The sequence below is a fragment of the Apostichopus japonicus genome, chromosome 16 (genome assembly GCF_037975245.1).
Source record: "Apostichopus japonicus isolate 1M-3 chromosome 16, ASM3797524v1, whole genome shotgun sequence".
In the NCBI taxonomy this organism is placed as follows: Eukaryota; Metazoa; Echinodermata; class Holothuroidea; order Aspidochirotida; family Stichopodidae; genus Apostichopus; species Apostichopus japonicus.
The window spans coordinates 37,750,950-37,771,182 of NC_092576.1; the positions used below are offsets into that span (position 1 = coordinate 37,750,950).

Consider the following 20,233-nt stretch of genomic DNA (forward strand, 5'->3'; position numbering starts at 1 on the left):
ATACACTAATGATGAGGAATTGATGCCAAAATTGAACCATAAGAATTTGCTTTTTAGGGACAAGGAACCCAATACCCCCATACACGAGAAACTTTTTAGACCTCACCTCAGATATATTGAGCACGCCACAACAGCTTTCTACAACGAATGATTGTGTTGGAAAACTGAACTTTTTTTTTCTGCGACACCTGAATTAAATATTCGCATCAATGTCCTCTGTATCAACGTATCATAATATTTCTATTCTGTTTTAAGATCTCGGTTTCCTTTCGAGACTCTCCAGGCCTGCTGCCACGGGTGGTTTCTGTCGACAACAAAGTAAAATCAACTAGTACGTCATGACAACCGATATACATAAACTCTCTTATATTATTTAATAAAAATAATATAAAATAGTTATCAGCACTTCAAAGTTAACTTATAAATCAGATTGACAGTATACGGTAATGTAAGATATGTGTTTCTGCTTTCCAATTTCTTTATTACCAGTCAGTGAATTGATCATTATTCTACGTTTTTCTGCAACCTTTTTGACAGCCACATGTTAAATGAAACTTAGAACCACATTGGCTATGACAAGGTATAAACATTCAAATCAATCTCTAAAAATATACAAGAACATCAGAGTGACACCATGTGTAGCTTCAAATCAGCATCATGATCTTGGATAATATATATGCAGAACCACATTTTATAATAATCATTATTCTACGTTTTTCTGCAACCTTTTTGACAGCTACATGTTAAATGAAACTTAAAAACACATTGACCATGACAAGGTATAAATATTCAAATCAATCTCTAAAAATATACAACAACATCAGAGTGACACCATGTGTAGCTTCAAATCAGCATCATGATCTTGGATAATACATATGCAGAATCACAGTCATCCTAATGCTAAGCATTAAAGAGTTTCAGATTGAAGCTGTCACGAGGAGCCGAATGATACATAACTTTTCTGTCCACCGTGGAGTGGTCTAATGAGAGGGGTGTCCAATTTCTAATTTTAAATAAATGTATTCAATGTATGTACAATCATTTTAAAGATATAAATTAGTCTGGCCAATGTTAGCTTCGATAATAAGAAAGCTTTATAAAAAATATATGATCTACCAAACATGTAATAAAACGTATGTCTAATATGTTGTACTCTTACTGGAAACCTTTTATTATTAATCCAAGTAAAACAAAGGTGTTAGAAACTTCTAAAAACAGACCGAAACAACCTCTTTCTATTTCGTGGTGTCATTTGTCGTTATTTTTCTACAACTGAAAATTCTTCATAATTTTAAGTGATTTTGCCGTTACATCGTGGTTGCAGGCGCATGAAAGCAGAAAGATTAGTGTTATAGAATAATTTGAAGGAATAGTAGCAACAATTACAATGTAAAAGTTTTTTTTTTTTTTTTTTCAAACGCATGGTTTTAGATTAAGCAAATTTGAAATTGCAAGTTTTGAGTTATTTCAACAAATTAATGTTATTAGTTTTAGTTTTCAATGTTGATAAAATGCCATCATAATACTTAAATAAAATGCCACATGCAACTTCAGCAATGTTATGCTATTGATTGATTGTTCTCAAGCGTCATCTCATGTTTATCATTGTTTCAAATAACAATAATGATCAGGTGAGATGTTATGAACAACATTCGGAGTCAGTCTATAATTTGCTTTAGCATTAGTTTATGTCCTCTTAAATACAAATTCGAACTTTTAGCCTTGATACTTACTTAAATATTTAATATCTTCATATTGTAATTATTTGGGTGTTATGTCGTGGATATAATGACACGTCCTATGTTGGGATGAAACAAAATCGTCCCTTTTTTCATTTTTTTTTTTTTTTGTAGTGTTTAGAGCTTGCACTCAATTATCATTATTTTCTTACCTATAGCGATGACGGAAGCTTTCCACCTAAAGAAAACAAGAAAGAAAGAAAACATTAGAAAAATAGGATAAAACATTATAATGCCACCGCAGTCAATCCTTCCCACCTGCAGAAAGGCTGTTTATCCTTGATACAATAAATTATAGTTGATAAAACAAGACTGCCTCTAAGCAAAGGATGCCATGTTTTTCTTTAAGTGCGACACTTTCTCTTCGAACACACAAACTAATATATATAAAATGCATAGCATCAATTTTGAATCGACATTTTTTCACCATAGTTAGCCTTTAACTAAGATAAGATAGTTTGTAATCAAATAACAATTAGTCATATAACCCTCTCGAACTAAACCATCTCATGTATATAACCTGTTTAATATAGTCCGCTGTCACATACAGCCACATTTTGATACCAACATAAGAAACCGCAAACAATGAAATTAACTTATTTTTTCACTGGTCCGCTGCTCATTTTACGTACCATTCTTCCACCAATATTCTGATACGACTGTAGACTTGCTAACCTAGATTGCATCATGTTTACAGACAGCAATAATTATATGATTACTTTAAGATTTAACTATTCACATACAATCCCTATCCATTCTACAGTTTTCTAAAAATACTCTCTTCAAATTAATGTATTAAAACATAATTTAAGTGTCGATATCTTACAGTTGTACGTAAAAGGAAAATATTAGAGCTATTACTGTTTCAGATGTTTCATATGCAAGATATTTAGCTTTAAAGTTTAATAAGAAATAGTTGAATCACAGTCAAAATGAATGAGCAAGTTCCCAAAAACTAAAATCACAAAATAAAAATGGAAACGTATTGCCCCAAATGACAAACCAAAAAAAGCAGACAGAAACTACTCCCAGCATTTATTGTTAACATTAAACACATCCACCCAACTTGTCTGTACAGTTTATTTGCTTGCCTAAAGCAAGTAACCAAAACGGAAATTGAAAGCAGAAAACTGTGAGTTGTAAGGGATTTTGTTTATACTTTTGTTCTTACTTTTGTTTTTATTGTTAAGGAGTATTTCATCACATGATACGTTATATACGTCGTTATATACGTCGTGTCTATCCACCATATCTTCTTGAACCTGTACCAACGTCCACATGTAAGATGTTTTTTGTTGGAAGTATTGTGTGTTTAAGAATAAAATAAAGTATACATGTTTATGATGGAACATGTGTTACTGCCCTAATTGGTTCAATTAATTGCTATTCAATATAGAGTGACACATGTATCTCACTCTAAGCATGTGTATGTGTGTATCATACTGACCAATTTACCAAATGTTGTCAAATATTCACTATTTGCATAACATTACCTCTTGAAAATATTCTGCTTCCGTCAATTCATCTCCGATGGATTTCGTCTGTAAATAAGGTAATATGAATGGAGATGAGAACAAACATGACTGTGACAAACACAAGACTTGCTATGCTATAGATATTGAAAGCCAATCAGCAGCTGTATAAGTTTGCGACTAAACAAATATTGTAAGCTATACCATAGCAAGTAGGAACTGTTTTTTTCCTCCTCACCAACGCCATCACCGCTACAACCATTAATAGTTTTACCATAATGATCTCCATCACCATCATCATGTATTACATTCGTCGTCGTCGTCGTCGTCGTCGTCGTCGTCGTCGTCGTCGTCGTCGTCGTCGTCGTCGTCGTCGTCGTCGTCGTCGTCGTCGTCGTCATCATCATCACCATCATCACCATCATCATCACTATCATCACCATCATCATAACCTCCATTCTCTCCGTCTATGTGACCATAATCACCATAAACATCACAATCATCTTCATCACATTCATTACCACCACCATCATTATCACCACCACCATCGACACCAGCATCATCACCATCACCACCTTCACCGCCATCATCATCACTGCCTTCACAATCATCAACGTCATGATTATGAACGTCATCATCACCATAATCTCCATTCTCTTCAACTTTGTGACCATCATCAGCATTATCATCCCTATCATCTACATCAAAATCATCACCATCATCATCACCATCATCATCAACACCACCTTTTCATCACCACCATCATTATCACCACCACCACCCTCATCATCATTATTATTATCCTCATCACCATAATCATTACATTCCTTATCCCGAACATTATCATCACAATCATAATGATCATCATGATCACCATCATCATCATCATCATCATCATCATCAATACCACCATCATTATCATCACCATCACCAAAATCACCAACATCAACAACATCACCACCACCATCACTATCATCACCACAACCACCACCATGACCATCATCATTACCATCATCATCATAATTATTATCATCATCACCACCATGAAAATCATTGTTATCATCATCACCATCACCACCATCATCATACAATTCATCACTGCAAACATTATCACCATCATTATCATCATCATCATTGCGGCTATTCTGGTCAATTGTGTTACCACCATAACCATCATCATCATAACACTAACCATTATGATCTCCATCAACATCATCACTTACCACCATCTTAGTCATCAGTATAACCATATGATCCCACGATCATCATCATAGGCATCGTGATCATTTACATCACCATCATTGTCATGGTCTTCATTATCGTAGGCATCACCATCACCATAATCACCATCATTCCCAGCATCACCATATGATCCCACATCATCATCACGGTAGACATCATGATTAAATAACATCATAATCACACCAAAACCATCATCAGCATGGTAAGCATCATGATTAAATAACATGATAATCACCACCATAATCATCATCGTCATTATCACAATAACCCACATTATCCATCACCATTACCATCACCATCACAAAACTACTACCATAACCATGACCATCACCGCCATCACCATAACCGTCATCATCATCAACATCACCAACACCATCATCACAATTACCATAACCACCATCGTCATTGTCCTCATCATAAACAATATCACCACCACACCATCAACACAATCAACACCACCCCCATCACCATTTCTATCACCACCATCACCACCATCATCATCACCATCATCAGCACGATCATCATCAATCACCATCACCATCATCATCACCACCACCGTCATCACCACCACCATCATCCCCAACACCGTATTCACCACCATTACCAACATCATCATCATTAGATAACAAACACTTCTTTTACCGCCTTTTCAAAGTTTACTTCCTTTCAAAAGCATAGTAAAGCGGCACTGGTTATGTTTGACCAAACGTTCGTATACCTCAAAACCCCTTGTACCTGTCATCGATCATATAACACACTATTAAGTTAGTAAACATGTGTAATTATGTTTTAGCTTGATGTTATTTCTGCGTCACTATAATGGCAGAGCACCAAATATCTGAGCTGTTTCCGCCACTATATAGTTTAGTGGGTGCAAACAAATATTCATCTCTAAATGTTCCTTTGGAATGAACAGCATTGTTTTAATAATACACTTCCATTCGGTTGATTGAACTATCAAGGGTTCCTATTAAAATAAGCAGTGAGAGACAATTACCGGGAAGAGTATAGAACGTCCAAATATCAGCATCCAACGACCAGACTGAAGGTTTAGTACGTAGAACCTTTCGCTTGATCCATAAGGAATCCACATAACTGAAATATAAATGAAAACAAAGCAGGAGTAGGGTAGGTAATCAATAGCAAAAACAAAACAGATGATACAAGATAGAACGACAGTTAATGTTATAATATATGTTTGTATCTGGCCAAACTTCTATAGATTTAGCTACTGAGCTTAATCCGTTTATTTTTCACGCAAAAGGCATCACTTGAAACTGAGCTTAATCCGTTTATTTTTCACGCAAAAGGCATCATTTGAAACTGAATAATTCATACAGTATGCTTATCAGACCGGTGATAGTTTTCTTAGAATGTTTGAGTCCACTAAGTTTCGTCTGGATACAAGACTGGTTACTTGCAGATTGATGAAACGTACAAGAAGTAACACCAAGGGGAGCAATCAGTTTGTCACAGTGTTTTTCTTCAAAGCTAAATGTGTGATACCGACATAATTATATCACAGAAATATATCTATGAAATGTCTGGTTGCATCCCAACACTAAACTATTTTTAATGTAGAATGGTCTAGTTACCATCATTCGAGACTTGAGAAGACTGTTAAAACATATTCGCAAATATTCAGCATTTTACATCTAATGTGTATCAGTTAGATATATGTTTGTATCATAAAGAAACATAAATTGTGTATTATGTTCATTTCCAACATTGTATGTTCGTTTGGAATGTAATTTATACCAAACCTTAAACAGATTACTTAAAATATGTATTCACAACTGATAAAACGCCACCTCCCCTATTCACTGCACAATTTCCAAAGTGATAGTTAGGTTAAGTAGTTTTGTTGTGACACATTTTAAAACAGTTATCTATCTCGATTATTTAAGGGTCAGAGCGCCCTCAGTCAATGGATGTGCAAAGGTTTGTTCCTCTCATTGCATTTGTGTTCGCTAGTCACCTTTGTTCACTACCAGTGGTACCGCTTCCTCTATGTTAACGCTAGAAGAAAATAATAGTTCACGTTTTTACTCTGTATTGTGTTGTTAATTTAATTTCTTTAAACCACACCGCAGGTGTTCCTATTGCATTTAGTCTAGAACGTCTTCAATAGTAACTTTGTAAGTTTTTGCATCATATTCAGGGCACAAGCTTCGTTCATGACAAATATCACTATATTAAAAATGTGAAGCCCTTGGTGATCTATTGCTCACTCTTACCAATCCGCTACACTCAGACCCGCAACGCCCCAACCCCCAACAACAACACTCCAACGTCCCACGTCCTGTTCAAACTTTCCACAACAATTTAAGAAGCATTCACAACACTTTATCATGCTATCTTATTTCAGAGAGAGAGTGAGAGATCACTGTCGTTAATGTTAATATATTCAAGCCAGTCGATTGAACTGAACAGGGTCTAGTATCTGTTTACTTTTGTAATCCTTTGTATATCTCTGCATTTTTCTGTGCTAAACTTTCTCAACTATGTCACTAATTTGTTAAATACATTTCTTCATCTGTGTAGGTTAAAGAAATGGTCTTATTCTGGCCGGTTTTAACATAATCTAAACTGTATCTTTAATGTTTCTTGAATTACGAGAAGAAAAAGGAAACAAGTATATGTGCAGAAGAAGGCAAGAGAAAGTAATTAATCAATAACTAAAAAAACAATAATTATCGATCCTGTACCTTTAATGTTCTTTGTAAATAAGTTGAACAAAACATTCATCGATGTATAAGGAGGCAGCAAACAGTCTCGGAATCTGATGATTAAAGAAACAATCACTTGACTAACAAAGAGACAAAATCATAATCCATAATAATTAGACGCTGGATTCGAATTAACTCTAAAATGAATCATATCATAAAAAATACAATTGTTTCTCTCCATTCCCTACTACACAATGTACCAGCTATACGGCGTCTGGGATTCTTGATCAATTTGTGTCATTAACGACGTGCGCTTTATTTAAATATTCCTCGGTGATATACCGAATGTAATAAACAGCTGAACAATGTCTGCGAGATAATTCCACAATTAATAGTAACTGTAAATATGCCCTTTTAATTTATGTTCAACACCTCACATCATTAGTTTGATTGTTATTTTATTTCATGTGATACTTGGAGAAAGAGGAAATTGCCATAATCATCATCTTAATCACCCCATTCACCATCATAAACACTATCACCACCACCAGTATCACCACCATCACCATCACCAATACAACCATCACCACCATCATCACAATCACCATCATCTTAATCACCATCATCATCATCAACATCATCACCACCATCAATATCATCACTATCGTCACTATTACCATCATCATCAACGTTGGTAATTTGTATGACCACCAGCATCCCCATCACGGTCATTGTATTCATCATTGTAAGCATTATCATCACCATATGATTCCATGATTATCAACATGATAATCATCATAATTTTTAACATCACCATCACCACTAAAATCACAATCACCACCACCACCATCATCATCACCATCATCTTCACCACCATATAATTCCACGATCATCATCATGATAATCACCATTACAATAACCACCATCATCACTACCACCACCGTCAATATCACTATCAACACAATCCTCACCACCATTATCAACATCATCAACCCCACCATCAACACCATCACAATCATCATCATTATCACCATCACCACCTACATAACTACCACCACCATCAACATTAACATCATCATCACCATCATCACCATCATCATTATCACATCGTTACCACATCATTACCACCAAAATCACCATCCCCACCATCATCATCACCGTCATCAACAAATGTTTCTACGATCATCATCATGATCATCATCATCACAGCCACCATCATCATCATCATCACCACCACCACCACCATCATCATCACCACCATCATCATTATCATCATCATCATCATCATCATCATCATCATCATCATCATCATCATCATCATCATCATCATCATCATCATCATCATCATCATCATCATCATCATCATCATCATCATCATCATCATCATCATCATCATCATCATCTATTCCATTGAATATAACTTCTTTCATTGTACTGTTCAAGTATTTGATTGACAGGTGTCGAACAAAAGAAAATGTTAAACTATTGAACATATCAGTACAGTCAGTGTACATCTTTAACAAGAAAACAAAAAAAGATGAAATAAGTTCAATAGACTTTTGTGATAAATGAAAACCGTGAACTGTCTGAGTAAAAGCGAGAAGAAATGGCTAACGTACAGATGTATGATATAAATGTGTACAGTGTAGGGTGCGTATGACACGGCTAAATTTTGCAACTGGAAATTTGGTGACAACACAATGTACAGTATATAGAGATTAAGGAAGAGTCATATGCCTTGCAGGTTTGGAAAGGGAGGGTGCGTGTGTGCGCGTGTGTGTGTGTGTGGGTGGGGTGGGGGTGGGGTTGGTGAACAGAATACTGCACTGTTAGAAAGGGTTGGAGTGAAGGAAGTGAAGACAGCTTGTTAATCAGAAGAGAAGAACGATAATAATATGACATGAGACCTTGCTTAGTGTGTAGATGTGGGATTGTGGGGGTGGAGGGGGGGGGGGGTATGCGTTGCAAAGAATGGTGTTATAAACAAGATATCCCAAGTATTATAAACATAATAAATTGGGTAAGTAGTCCGGCATAATTGTAGGGGATCATTAAGGAAAGCTTATGGTAATATAGTTGAGAGGGGTGCCACATGAATCGATAAAGAAAATTACAACCTGTTTAATTTATATACCTGTTTTTTGTTTTTTACTTCAATATCAATGTGCATTAATGACCAGTTAAGTCAGATATTAATTAAGAAGTGAAAGAGTGAAAGAATAAAACATTTAGTTCTTTACTTTCCTTTCAACTTATTAATTTCTTTTGGTTAATCTAAATGATCGAAGTTTGTGTATATTTATCAAAGGTTGCTTTTGGCATTTTTTTTTCTTACGTCTGCATTATTGATGCCTCATATATTGATATAATGATATCCTACTTTTTGATTATTATTTTTATTATTTCAATGAGATATATTATTTGTTTTAAGTGTAAGCTAGGTCCTCGTATCTCTTTATTTTAACAAATTTCCTTCTTCTGAAGAATTTATAGGTCAATTATTTTGATTGTCTTTATTTTACTCTCCCATTATTCATATTCCTCACCTAATGACTGTTAGTTCCTTGCTAGTTTATTTCTTCATCCTTTTTTCTTCATTTGTATTGTTTTACTTCTACATTTATCTAAACCGATTAATAAACTACATCCAGTAACTATGAATATAACTATATCAATAATTCTCATCTTGTTTACATCCTTAGTATCAATTATTTTATTAATAACTTATCATATATACATTACTATTAATTATACTTACTGCAGTTCCTTGAATCTTTGAGAGTGTTGTATATAGTTTAATATTCCATTAACTTCATGTTTATTCATTTCTCTCCCTTCCTCTGTCTGTATGCCCATATTCTCTATTGATGTTATGATTGGTAGAGAGAGACCAGAGGAGAGGATAATGTTCCCATCTTCATCAATCTTACTAAAGGACCCGACTAGACTCACACCGTGTATGGGAATCTGAAGAAAGAAAAGTAATAAATATAATTAATATCATCATGTTTGTTTACATGAAAAAATGCTTGAAAATAATAACATTATAATCAACTTAGGAATATTACCTTTTCTATCATTTAAATTAATATTAATCAAAGATAGTTTGTTTATTTTAATCATGTATTGTTAGTGTTTTGTTGATTATATAATAATTAGAGTTTGTTTAATGTTCGTTTCATTTTATTTGTATTAAGTGATATTTGTTCGGGATATTAGGAGCGTATCTTAGTACGGGAGAGGGCGTGGCTATGTTTTACACTCGTGAATGTTATGTTGTTAATGTGTGAGGGGCGAGAGATAAATGGACCGATGATTGTCACGCTGGGTAGGATCTGGTAGGGGTAAGGAGGGGTGCTTTAAGGTGGAATAGGATGTAGACCGCTTATACATTTGACATGTAATTTATGTTTTACAGGGAGGTGGAAATCTGAAGAAAGGAAATAAGAAATAAAATCAATATAATAACGCTTTATGAGTGTTTAAAGTTTAACACCTATTTTGCATCTAACTAGTTTGCTATTATTATTAAATATATTTATTTTGTTATCATATTGAATGTGATTTTGAGGAGATATTAATTTCACAATCAGAACATTTTCTTGGTAAATGTTTTGCTGTTTGTTACTATTTCTATTTTTTTTGGGGGGGTAAATATTAATTTGATGACCTAAAGCAGAATTAATAGTTGTTCAAGATAGTTTGAGTTTAGAAGAAAGAATATCTTAAATTATGTTATTGTTTGTTGTTGACTAAAATCATAACCACGTGTTTATTAATGTTGTTTACTTTTAAATATGTCTATGCATTAGCCTAAAAGGGTTGGGGGTTGAAAAATTAAGGTATGCAATCAATAGGTGTAACTTATTTTAATGTTATTATTTGTTTAAAACAAAGGTGAAACTATATACCTACCAAACATCTGTTGTTATTTATTATATATTGACATTCGTTTAATCAGATATTCCTGTGTTGTTTTAATAATAGATATAACACTAACATACACGTTTTGTATCATTGCTTCCGTTTGAAGAATATTTAAATACGTAAATGTTTGTTGTTTATTATTTTAAATATATTTGTAAATCTGTTTTTTTTTTTCTTCTAAGGAAGTAAGGGCGGTTGGTGTGCGGTAGTATTATCATGTAAACCTTTTCTTATCTATTTTTTTAAGCCATCATTTATTGTTCATCTTTTACAACAACAACATTCATTACATATTTTTCCTTAAAGCACTTAAACGCAAACATTCTACATTAAAACCATTATGCATATAAACAAAACAGTAATGGCATAACAGCAACCACTATTCTTCAAATAAGAATGGGTACGTACTAAAAGTGGCCATTAAGGTCTGGAACGGTAACGGCCCACGTAATTTGTTCTTATGTAATTGATGTTCCACTTGTAGTTGAAATTTGAACTTATACAAATAATCGTTTACGATTAACGAACCACTGTTAACTTTCTTCTGAAAAATGTAATATTTGATATAAAAAATTAGAAAGTTCAATGGATATTTTGATAACAGTTGACATCCAAAGAAAATATCTTTCTTTGAAAAAAACAAACAGTCTATTGAAAATGTTTTGCTCAACGTCTAAAATAAAGCTAGCGCTAATATTACATTCCCAGAAGAGATGTTCTATTGTTTCATCATTAACTCCGCAGAAATTACAACGAGGGTTATCTGTCATTTTCATTTGAAATAATAAATAATTTGTTCCCAAAATACGGTGAAGAAAGCGATACCGGAAATACTGTAACTTTGTTTCCCTTCAAGTCTTCAACGGAATTTGAAAGATAACATTCCATTGACTCTCATTAAAATCAAACTTATCATTCCATTTAACAATAGACTTAGGGCGAGTGATTACTCTTTGAATAAGCTGTTTATAAATGAACCGTGACTGATAATGAATAGCCTGAGTCATTTTCTTATCTATGTTATTGTTCATATTCTGAGTGCAGGTATCACTTATGTTTATCTTGTTTACAAACAACTGGTCATATATATTTATTTATTTATTTATTTAACATAATTGTGTTTAACGAAGTAGTTTTGTGTCTCTTTTTGAAAAAAAAAATAAGTTTAAGAAAATACAGCGATATCATTTTATTTGTTGTTGAAGAATAAACATACTCGGGTAATTAATTGTTGTTGTTTACTTCTAAATATAATTCGTTTATCTGCTTTGACTACAAATCAAGGTGGTGAGTTAAATGGTTAGTGTACCGATATTTAAATTTGTACTTGCGTTTGGAGGCATAAAACACATTGTAGTATATAATTATTATTTTTTGCTGAATAATATTGGAACAATTCGTAATAAATTGTTGTTGTTTGTTGTTTACTAGTAAACATTATTTTTAATTTCATTTTCCTACAAGTCAAGAATTGTAAAGGTGAATAATGGTAACATCAGTTGTATTTTATTTGAAAGCTATAATCGTTCATTATGTTGAAAATTAGGTATCCTTTAATCCTTGGATATAAACAATCGTTATTATTTACCTTTATATGTGTATGTACTTTTAAATTTGAACAGAGTTTATCAAATTATATGTATAGTGCAGTGCTATATAAATTGCATTTGTTTGATTAATATAAAAAAAATTGACTTGCAAGCGATTTTATGGACATTTGTTTATCAAGCAAATCAAAACAATTCGTAAAATATGTTGTTAACTGTTTACTTTGAAGACATAAAATTTCCATAAAGGCAGATGAAGAAAATCTAGTCATGACAGCAATTGGTGTGTCACATTATACAGATATTCATATTAATTGTATAAGAGGAGGGTGGCACTGTATTATTATTATTATTATTATTATTATTATTATTATTATTATTATTATTATTATTATTATTATTATTATAATTATTTTTATTTTGTTTTACAAACACTTGTTATTATTTGTTTATTTTCAGTGTTGTTTAATTATCAATACTTATTTAATCTCTGTTCATCATCGTTATCACAAACAGTAGTCGATTCAGGAGTTACCATTTCATGGCGAGGGTAAAATACGAGGAAAGAAGTTTAAGCTTTGCCCTGTGACCGGAGTGGTTGAAATGGAGAGTTATGTAATTTATAAGTTTTAGCTAAGTGCTATATGGAGGTGAAAGTTTACATTTCAGAGGAAGGTGCTTTGTGGTATTGACTCATTCCATTAAATACAGACAATTAGAGGGAGAAACAGGGATAGTCAGGAATTATTGTTATTATTTTTATATTTGCTGAATGTCTTTGGTGAGACTTGATTGTATTCTTTGTTTATAAACACATTTCAATAATGATCAAAGGTAAACGTTTTACTTTAAATATTCTTCCTCACACTAAGGTGGGTGGGGAAATATGTTGTAATATTAGATTTCTACATGTTCCGTACTCACGTGACCCATTCAGGGTAAAATATGAGGGAGCGGTAGGTTGGCTATTTAAATAGAGTTATATAAGGGTTGGACTGTATGCAGGGTTACTGTTTAGTACATGCAAGTTGATTGACACTTTCATGGCCGGGGGGGGGGGGGGTAGCAATGGGTTTTTGGTGTTGTAAATATATTGATGATTATATCTTAAAAGTATAATTTTATGGATTTTACAAGTAAGTTGTATCATATTTAATGATTGAGGAAACCGCTTTGTGTTTAATCTTACCTAATCATCGCCACTAATTCAGTTAGAGGTTTAAACTGTACCCAATGACTGGAGGGGTTTGGAGTCGAATGATATGTATTGTTTAGGTTTTAGCTAATGTTTATAGGAAGGTGAATAGTTTACTTTTGAGAGGAAGGTAATTTGTGATATTGACTCATTCCTTTGATACAGACAATTAATGGGAGAAACAGGGATAGTCATGGATATTTGTTACTATTTTCAAATTTGTTGAATGTTTATGGTGAGACTTGATTGATTTCTTTGTTTACAAACACATTTCAATAATGATCAAAGGTAAACGTATTTAACTATGTATTCTTTCTCACACTAAGGTGGGCGGGGAAATATTTTGTAACATTATATTAATACATGTTACATACTAACGTGACACATTGACGGTGTACTTACATTTTGACTGGACGCTTTCAGCAGGAGCTCTATGGCTGACCTCTGTACTGACACACTACCATTGTCACTGATGACTACAGTTTGTGAGCACAACTCTGTAATAGTTTGAACGTCATCAGCCTGTTAAACAAGATAAACATTGTATTAGCAAAAACATATGATAAATGATAAGGTAAAGAATAATAATTATTATGAAAAGTATATATATGATCAAATTCCACGTCACTAGTCCTTACATAAATAACTATTATCTATGAAGATGCCTTTAGTGTGTGATGAGGCACGTTGGTTGTAACCTGTATGGGCTCAATGCACAACATATATAGAACTTGTGTAAGGACCCAACTCCTGAAATCCGATACCATACCGTATATAGCCACAATGACCAGTTGCCCTGTACGGATTGAATAAATTAGTGCAAGTATAATCAATTGATATATAATCGTACGTAACTGTCCATGGTAACATGCACACAAACACACGCAAACAAAACACATTTAGGCATAATTAATTCAAACAGAACAAAAGTCTAACCAACCTTCTTCCATCGACCGGATTGGAGATCAAGATGACAGGCATTACTCGGCCACAAAACTGAAAAAAAAGAATAAAAATGAAATAAACAAGGTAAATTTATTAACTTAACCAGAGCTATGTATTTATGACTCCCAATAAATTGAAACTAAGCTACCTAATTGTTAATATAGATATATTATACAATTAACATTTTTTCCTGCATGATTTTCATTTAGGATCACACTGACCTACTATCACTACGACATTTGCCGAACATTCCCTCACAGGAATGAGCTAAACTTCTCTTACACTTTAACGATTTGGAATTGCTTCAAATATTCTTAAACAAATATTATGTAGCACCTGTTACAATAAAAGCAGAAACAATTAGTAAGATATATCAAAATGAAGGAAGAACCAAGGTACCTGGTAAATTGCAGTAAATATTTATTTACTATTTAAACTGTTTAACCTTTGAAGGATTTCTCTGCTTAATCGCCAGAACACAGTAGAGTAGTTTGATATCATTGTGGTATAACAAGTGTTCATTACATTACACAGTCTGTACTGTAAGCAGTATACATTGTATTGTAACATACTGTAGTGTGAGACACCGGTCACTCGTACATATTTTCAGACATAACGATGTTCCGACCATGGTGCGACCATGGTACAATTTACATGTGACCGCTCTCTACTATGGTCTGACGATCGTCCGACCATCGTCCACTAAAGATGGTAATTAGCATCGTTGGCCCCGAATTAACCATGGTCCGATCATCGTTAGCAGGAAGAACCATGCGTGTTGTCCGAATGTTCATGTTAGCGTAAACACTGACCTCGGCCAGAAATCCCCGATATCAATCCCTTGACATAGCGACGCGTGCCTTGATACATACGATGTTAACAACACTAACCCGCACTGCACTGCATACAGCACACTGTACATACACACGTACGGTTTCTACCACAAAACAACACAACAGTCAACACCCCGGACAATTCGACTAGACAGATCGCAATGGCGGTCACTACTCTCGGTAAAACCTGGGATGAACAAGAAGTCCTGACACTAATATAAATATAATATAATATAAATATTTTGGGGGAAGAAGAGTATAGTGGACAGCACGGTCAGGAATAAGGAGGTGTTTAGTAAGTGTTCGGATATGATGGCGAGAGAGGGATACGAACGGACGCATACGAAGATATGGACCAAAGTCAACAATTTTAAGAGCTGGTATAAGCGACAGACGGTGTCAATAGGAATCAATGAAAGCGCTATGGCAAGTTGAGCTTCCATCGCCATCAGCTACTTCTTACAACTAACAAACCCGCGAAACATGGTCAAAGCCGTGACCCTTGACCGACCCAACGCAACAGCATGATAGCTTTGCGAAAGCATACTTAACTCAATGATGCATGTGTCCGCGAATAACGATCGTCTGAATATAGTATAAAGTCATGTGAGTACATGTGACTGCTACCGTAGTTATTTTAATATAGTCGGACTATAGTTAAGAAACGATGGTCGGAAGATGCAATGTATACGTGTGACCGTGGTCTTAGCCATACCTTGTACGTTCTGTCTTTTTAATTTTTCTGGTATTTTCTCTGGTCCGATAGATGCAGGTAGTTTGCAGTTCATAAACCTGTGATGTAAAAATAAACATATCAAATGATTGTGTGTTTCTCGTTAAATACTAACAAACAGCTGACCTTAATATAGCCAGGTGACCTAATAATAAACAGAGAATACATCATTATATTTTATCAAAAAAATACAAATATTTGCAATTGAGATAACATGGTTCTATTGAACATACCAACGCAAATTCAAGATTTTATTTACTGCATTTAAATGCTTTTACGGAATGGTACCTTTTTACCTGTCTGAGTTGATCACACCTCGAATACCAAAACGCTCTCTTCGCCCTAAACATTTTACTCTCGTTCTACGCAGCACGAATAACAAGAAGCACTATGCCCTGTAGCTTATTATGTCGCTGCACCTGATGTATGGAACGGGCTTCGTTCCGAAATTCGCATAATTACAGACTTCACCTCCTTTAAATCACGCCTAAAAACGCATCTCTTTCATTATCATCTCTACCAACACGCACGTCGTCTACATTTCACAATGTTAATTGTATCATTTATATATGACATGTCAATCACATTGTAATGCGTCACGTGATTGAACAACTGCACAGCTAAAATACGCATTCTCATACATCTCTTAGTTATCGTGAATACATCAAACAAATGTACCGCTGAAGGACACCTTGACAATCAGTAAAGCTGTACCTTTGTTTTACTACAATGTTAGCCAAGAACTTACAATATAGTTTTCTTTCATTTAATTATTTAAAACAGAGAAATTCACCTTGTTTAAATTTTCTTCATACATATCTTCACACTCATAACGACTCTTTCGTAGGTTATAAATTCCTACAAAATCATTACTCCTATGTTTGAAGTTTCTTTGGCTTTTGATGTTTATGTTCATCAAGGAACAACACAAGAAGTTTTACGATGGAAACCAAAACTGTGTTCACAATTTTCGCAATGACTCACTAATTTTGTTGGCAACCAACTAGATATTGGTAATGGTGACCTTCTGAGAGTCATAATAAATCGTTGAAATGTCGTAGAATTTTTTAGAATGATTTGTTTTTAAGGATTTTCTCTCTTGTAATTGCCTCTAAACTATGTTGGGAAATGAAATGTCTAAAATGTGTAAAGAAAAAAGAAACAACCGGTTTCAAGTTTTCTCTTATTTTCACTCATATTTGGCATAATTTACGCCATGATTTAAATTGAAAATAGGCGTGGTTTTGTATATTATATATCGCGATATATGTTTGAAGAATTAACTGCACTCCACTCATATGTATATCCGTTCTACAAATACACACTCAAATCAGCCTAGCTTTCAAAACATTTTGCGGAAATCCAAGCATTGTTATACGAGGGCGATCTCGTATCGCAACAGCCTTACTAGAAGTGCAATCCCCCCACCCCCTCCCTTGCGATGTGATACAACATATTTACAAAATAAAGCTTTATAAACAAGCTTATCTTATTGAACTTCATGTATGACAATTTTTTTTCAGATTTTGTGTTGTTTTAGGGTTTATTGATTTTTAAAATACATTTTTCTTTTATGGTTGGGCGAAATGACCAGGCTGGTTGGGCGAAATGACCAGGCTGGTTGGGCGAAATGACCAGGCTGGTTGGGCGAAATGACCAGGCTGGTTGGGCGAAATGACCAGGCTGGTTGGGCGAAATGGTAAGGTTAGGCGAAATGGCAGTTGGGCGAAATGGTTGTTGGGCTTCCGTTTTAAGTAGTAGACATATCAATTTTTAATTTGGATGCTTTTTGGAACTTATAATCAGTGTTTTGATCTGATATTTATTAGTCTATACTGTTATATTGTATCGTATCATATATATCGTCTGTAAAGCGCACATATGCATCGTGCATAGTGCGCTATACAAGAATATATTTAATGTTTATGAGAATATATTCGGCCTCCGTGCGTTTTCAAAAATTAAAATATGCAATCTGGATAGCTTAGGGATAGACAAGGAAAGAGAGAAGCCAAGGTTGTGTGAGAGACGATAGTGGTGATAGTGTTGGAAGGTAGCAGAGGTTGTTGATGAAGGATTGATGTTAGATATTTGTGAAAAGAAGCAGTGGCATTTTGTGAAATCGGAAAATAAAAGAAGAAAAGCATGGAATAACACTGTCCTGAACTTATTACCCCAAACAACGTAACTCTCCCCCTCCCCCACCATCAAAAATAAAATTATTAAACAAAAAACGGTGTTCTTGTTGTCCTACATGGCATTAAAATGTATTTAACGTTCAGGTCAACATTGTCAAATAGACATGCTAGGTGCAGCGCCTAACGTAATTGTATACAGCTATATGAAAAAAAAAAACATGCTTACAATAAAATGTGAGGCAAAGAGAAAAACATCGCCGTTACATTTGTATCTGATGCCAAATATTTTGGTCCTATCGCCAAGTTAATTTCAATGAACAATAGTGTGTAATTCTTAATTAGAATGAAAACATTTTACATTATACACATATCAACATAGGCTATGGAAATGGAAAATAATTCCAATATTTTCTTTTTATGTTCCAACATTGTATTATAACGATATAGGATGGCAATGATTGCTGGTAATTTTCTAACAGTTATTTCAGATTCCTCCTAAGCTATATGATCTAACATTTTGCATTCAGATGACCTTAAAAATCCAATTTACTCGGCCCAACCAACCTGTCCCTCCATGATGGCATATTTGATATTATTTGTTGTATATTACCTATTGTCGGTTCCTTTGATTACAGAATTAAATGAAGTAGTAATTTCTTACCTTGTTTTGTTATTATCCCACACTTTCCTCTCCTAATATTTAATTCATCTTGTAAGTTACTTACCAAAGTTTCCTGAATTTCTTAGACGGCAGTACATACTTCAATAATCCTACAATATCACCCTCGGTAAGTACTGGTTTATATGGAGTGCCTGCATTCACCAATAAATTCTCCAGTGATAAGAGGCTTGGTAGAGCAATACCAGACTGGAGGATGATGGTATTGTTGTCAACCTTACTGAAGGACCACACCAGGTTTAGATCATATATTGGTATCTGAAGAAAGATTAATCAAATAAAAAATAAAAATAAACTGTAGTTTAGCTACATGACCTCATTGACATAATATGTCTAAACATACTTACCACTGTTTGCAGGGAAATATATTTTCTTAGAAATTCGAACAAAAGCAATGCTTATGCCCTCAGTCAATCTCCAAAATGTAATGAAGAATTATTTTTGAAAAAAAAACTGCAAAATGACAAATAAATAAATGAACAAAATGAAAAACAGGATTGAACTCACTACCGATGTGTAGTTACCGCGAGTACGTAGGAAAGTTAAGTTTGGTTCCGACTATAATAACAACAAAATGCTTAACCCATAAAAGTATAGGAATAGCCTTAGTATAAATGTATACAAGTGATTGCAGATCCCGACTTAAGTCATTTAGTCTAAGCTATTCTCATCTCTCATTCAGCCCCCCCCCCCCCACATTCCGTCCTACCCGACTAAATCGACAGAACAACACTTCTACCGGCTGGGTGATAACAATATACATGGTAGTAAAACCCATTCGCTATACCTAACAACTGGTATCAATGATTTGTAGCAAGTAATTAAATCAGGCGCTTTAATATTTTCTTCATCATAGCTTGGTCTTCAAACACCAGCTATATATTCCAGTCTTGAGAAATAACATGTAAGAAATAAATTAAAAAATGTAAACATTATTTTTGAAAGTTAAACTGTCACGTATGTACACTCATCGTTCATCTCAATAGTATAAGCCCGGTTGCAAGGCCTAAATCAACATAATGTAACCGAAATAACGTACGTTCTCTCACGACACATCTTAATTGTTTATAACATTTAAACTGTATTTTCCTTTAATTCTCTGAACCTACTCATT

At 34.1% G+C, this 20,233-nt stretch overlaps 2 protein-coding genes across 3 annotated transcripts in view; both read right to left on the reverse strand.

Annotated features, from left to right (window-relative positions):
- Positions 1 to 20,233, reverse strand: part of LOC139982302 (uncharacterized) — a 150,758-nt gene that overhangs the window by 52,132 nt on the left and 78,393 nt on the right. The gene's annotated exons all lie outside the window — the stretch shown is intronic.
- The window catches only part of LOC139982309 (uncharacterized), a 540,410-nt gene continuing 534,431 nt past the window's right edge, over positions 14,255 to 20,233 (reverse strand). Inside the window, exons 6-7 of the mRNA XM_071995017.1 lie at positions 14,732 to 14,787; positions 14,255 to 14,313 (exon numbers count right to left, since the gene is read on the reverse strand). The gene's annotated coding sequence lies outside the window, so the exon portion shown is untranslated. The remainder of the gene's footprint in view (positions 14,314 to 14,731; positions 14,788 to 20,233) is intronic.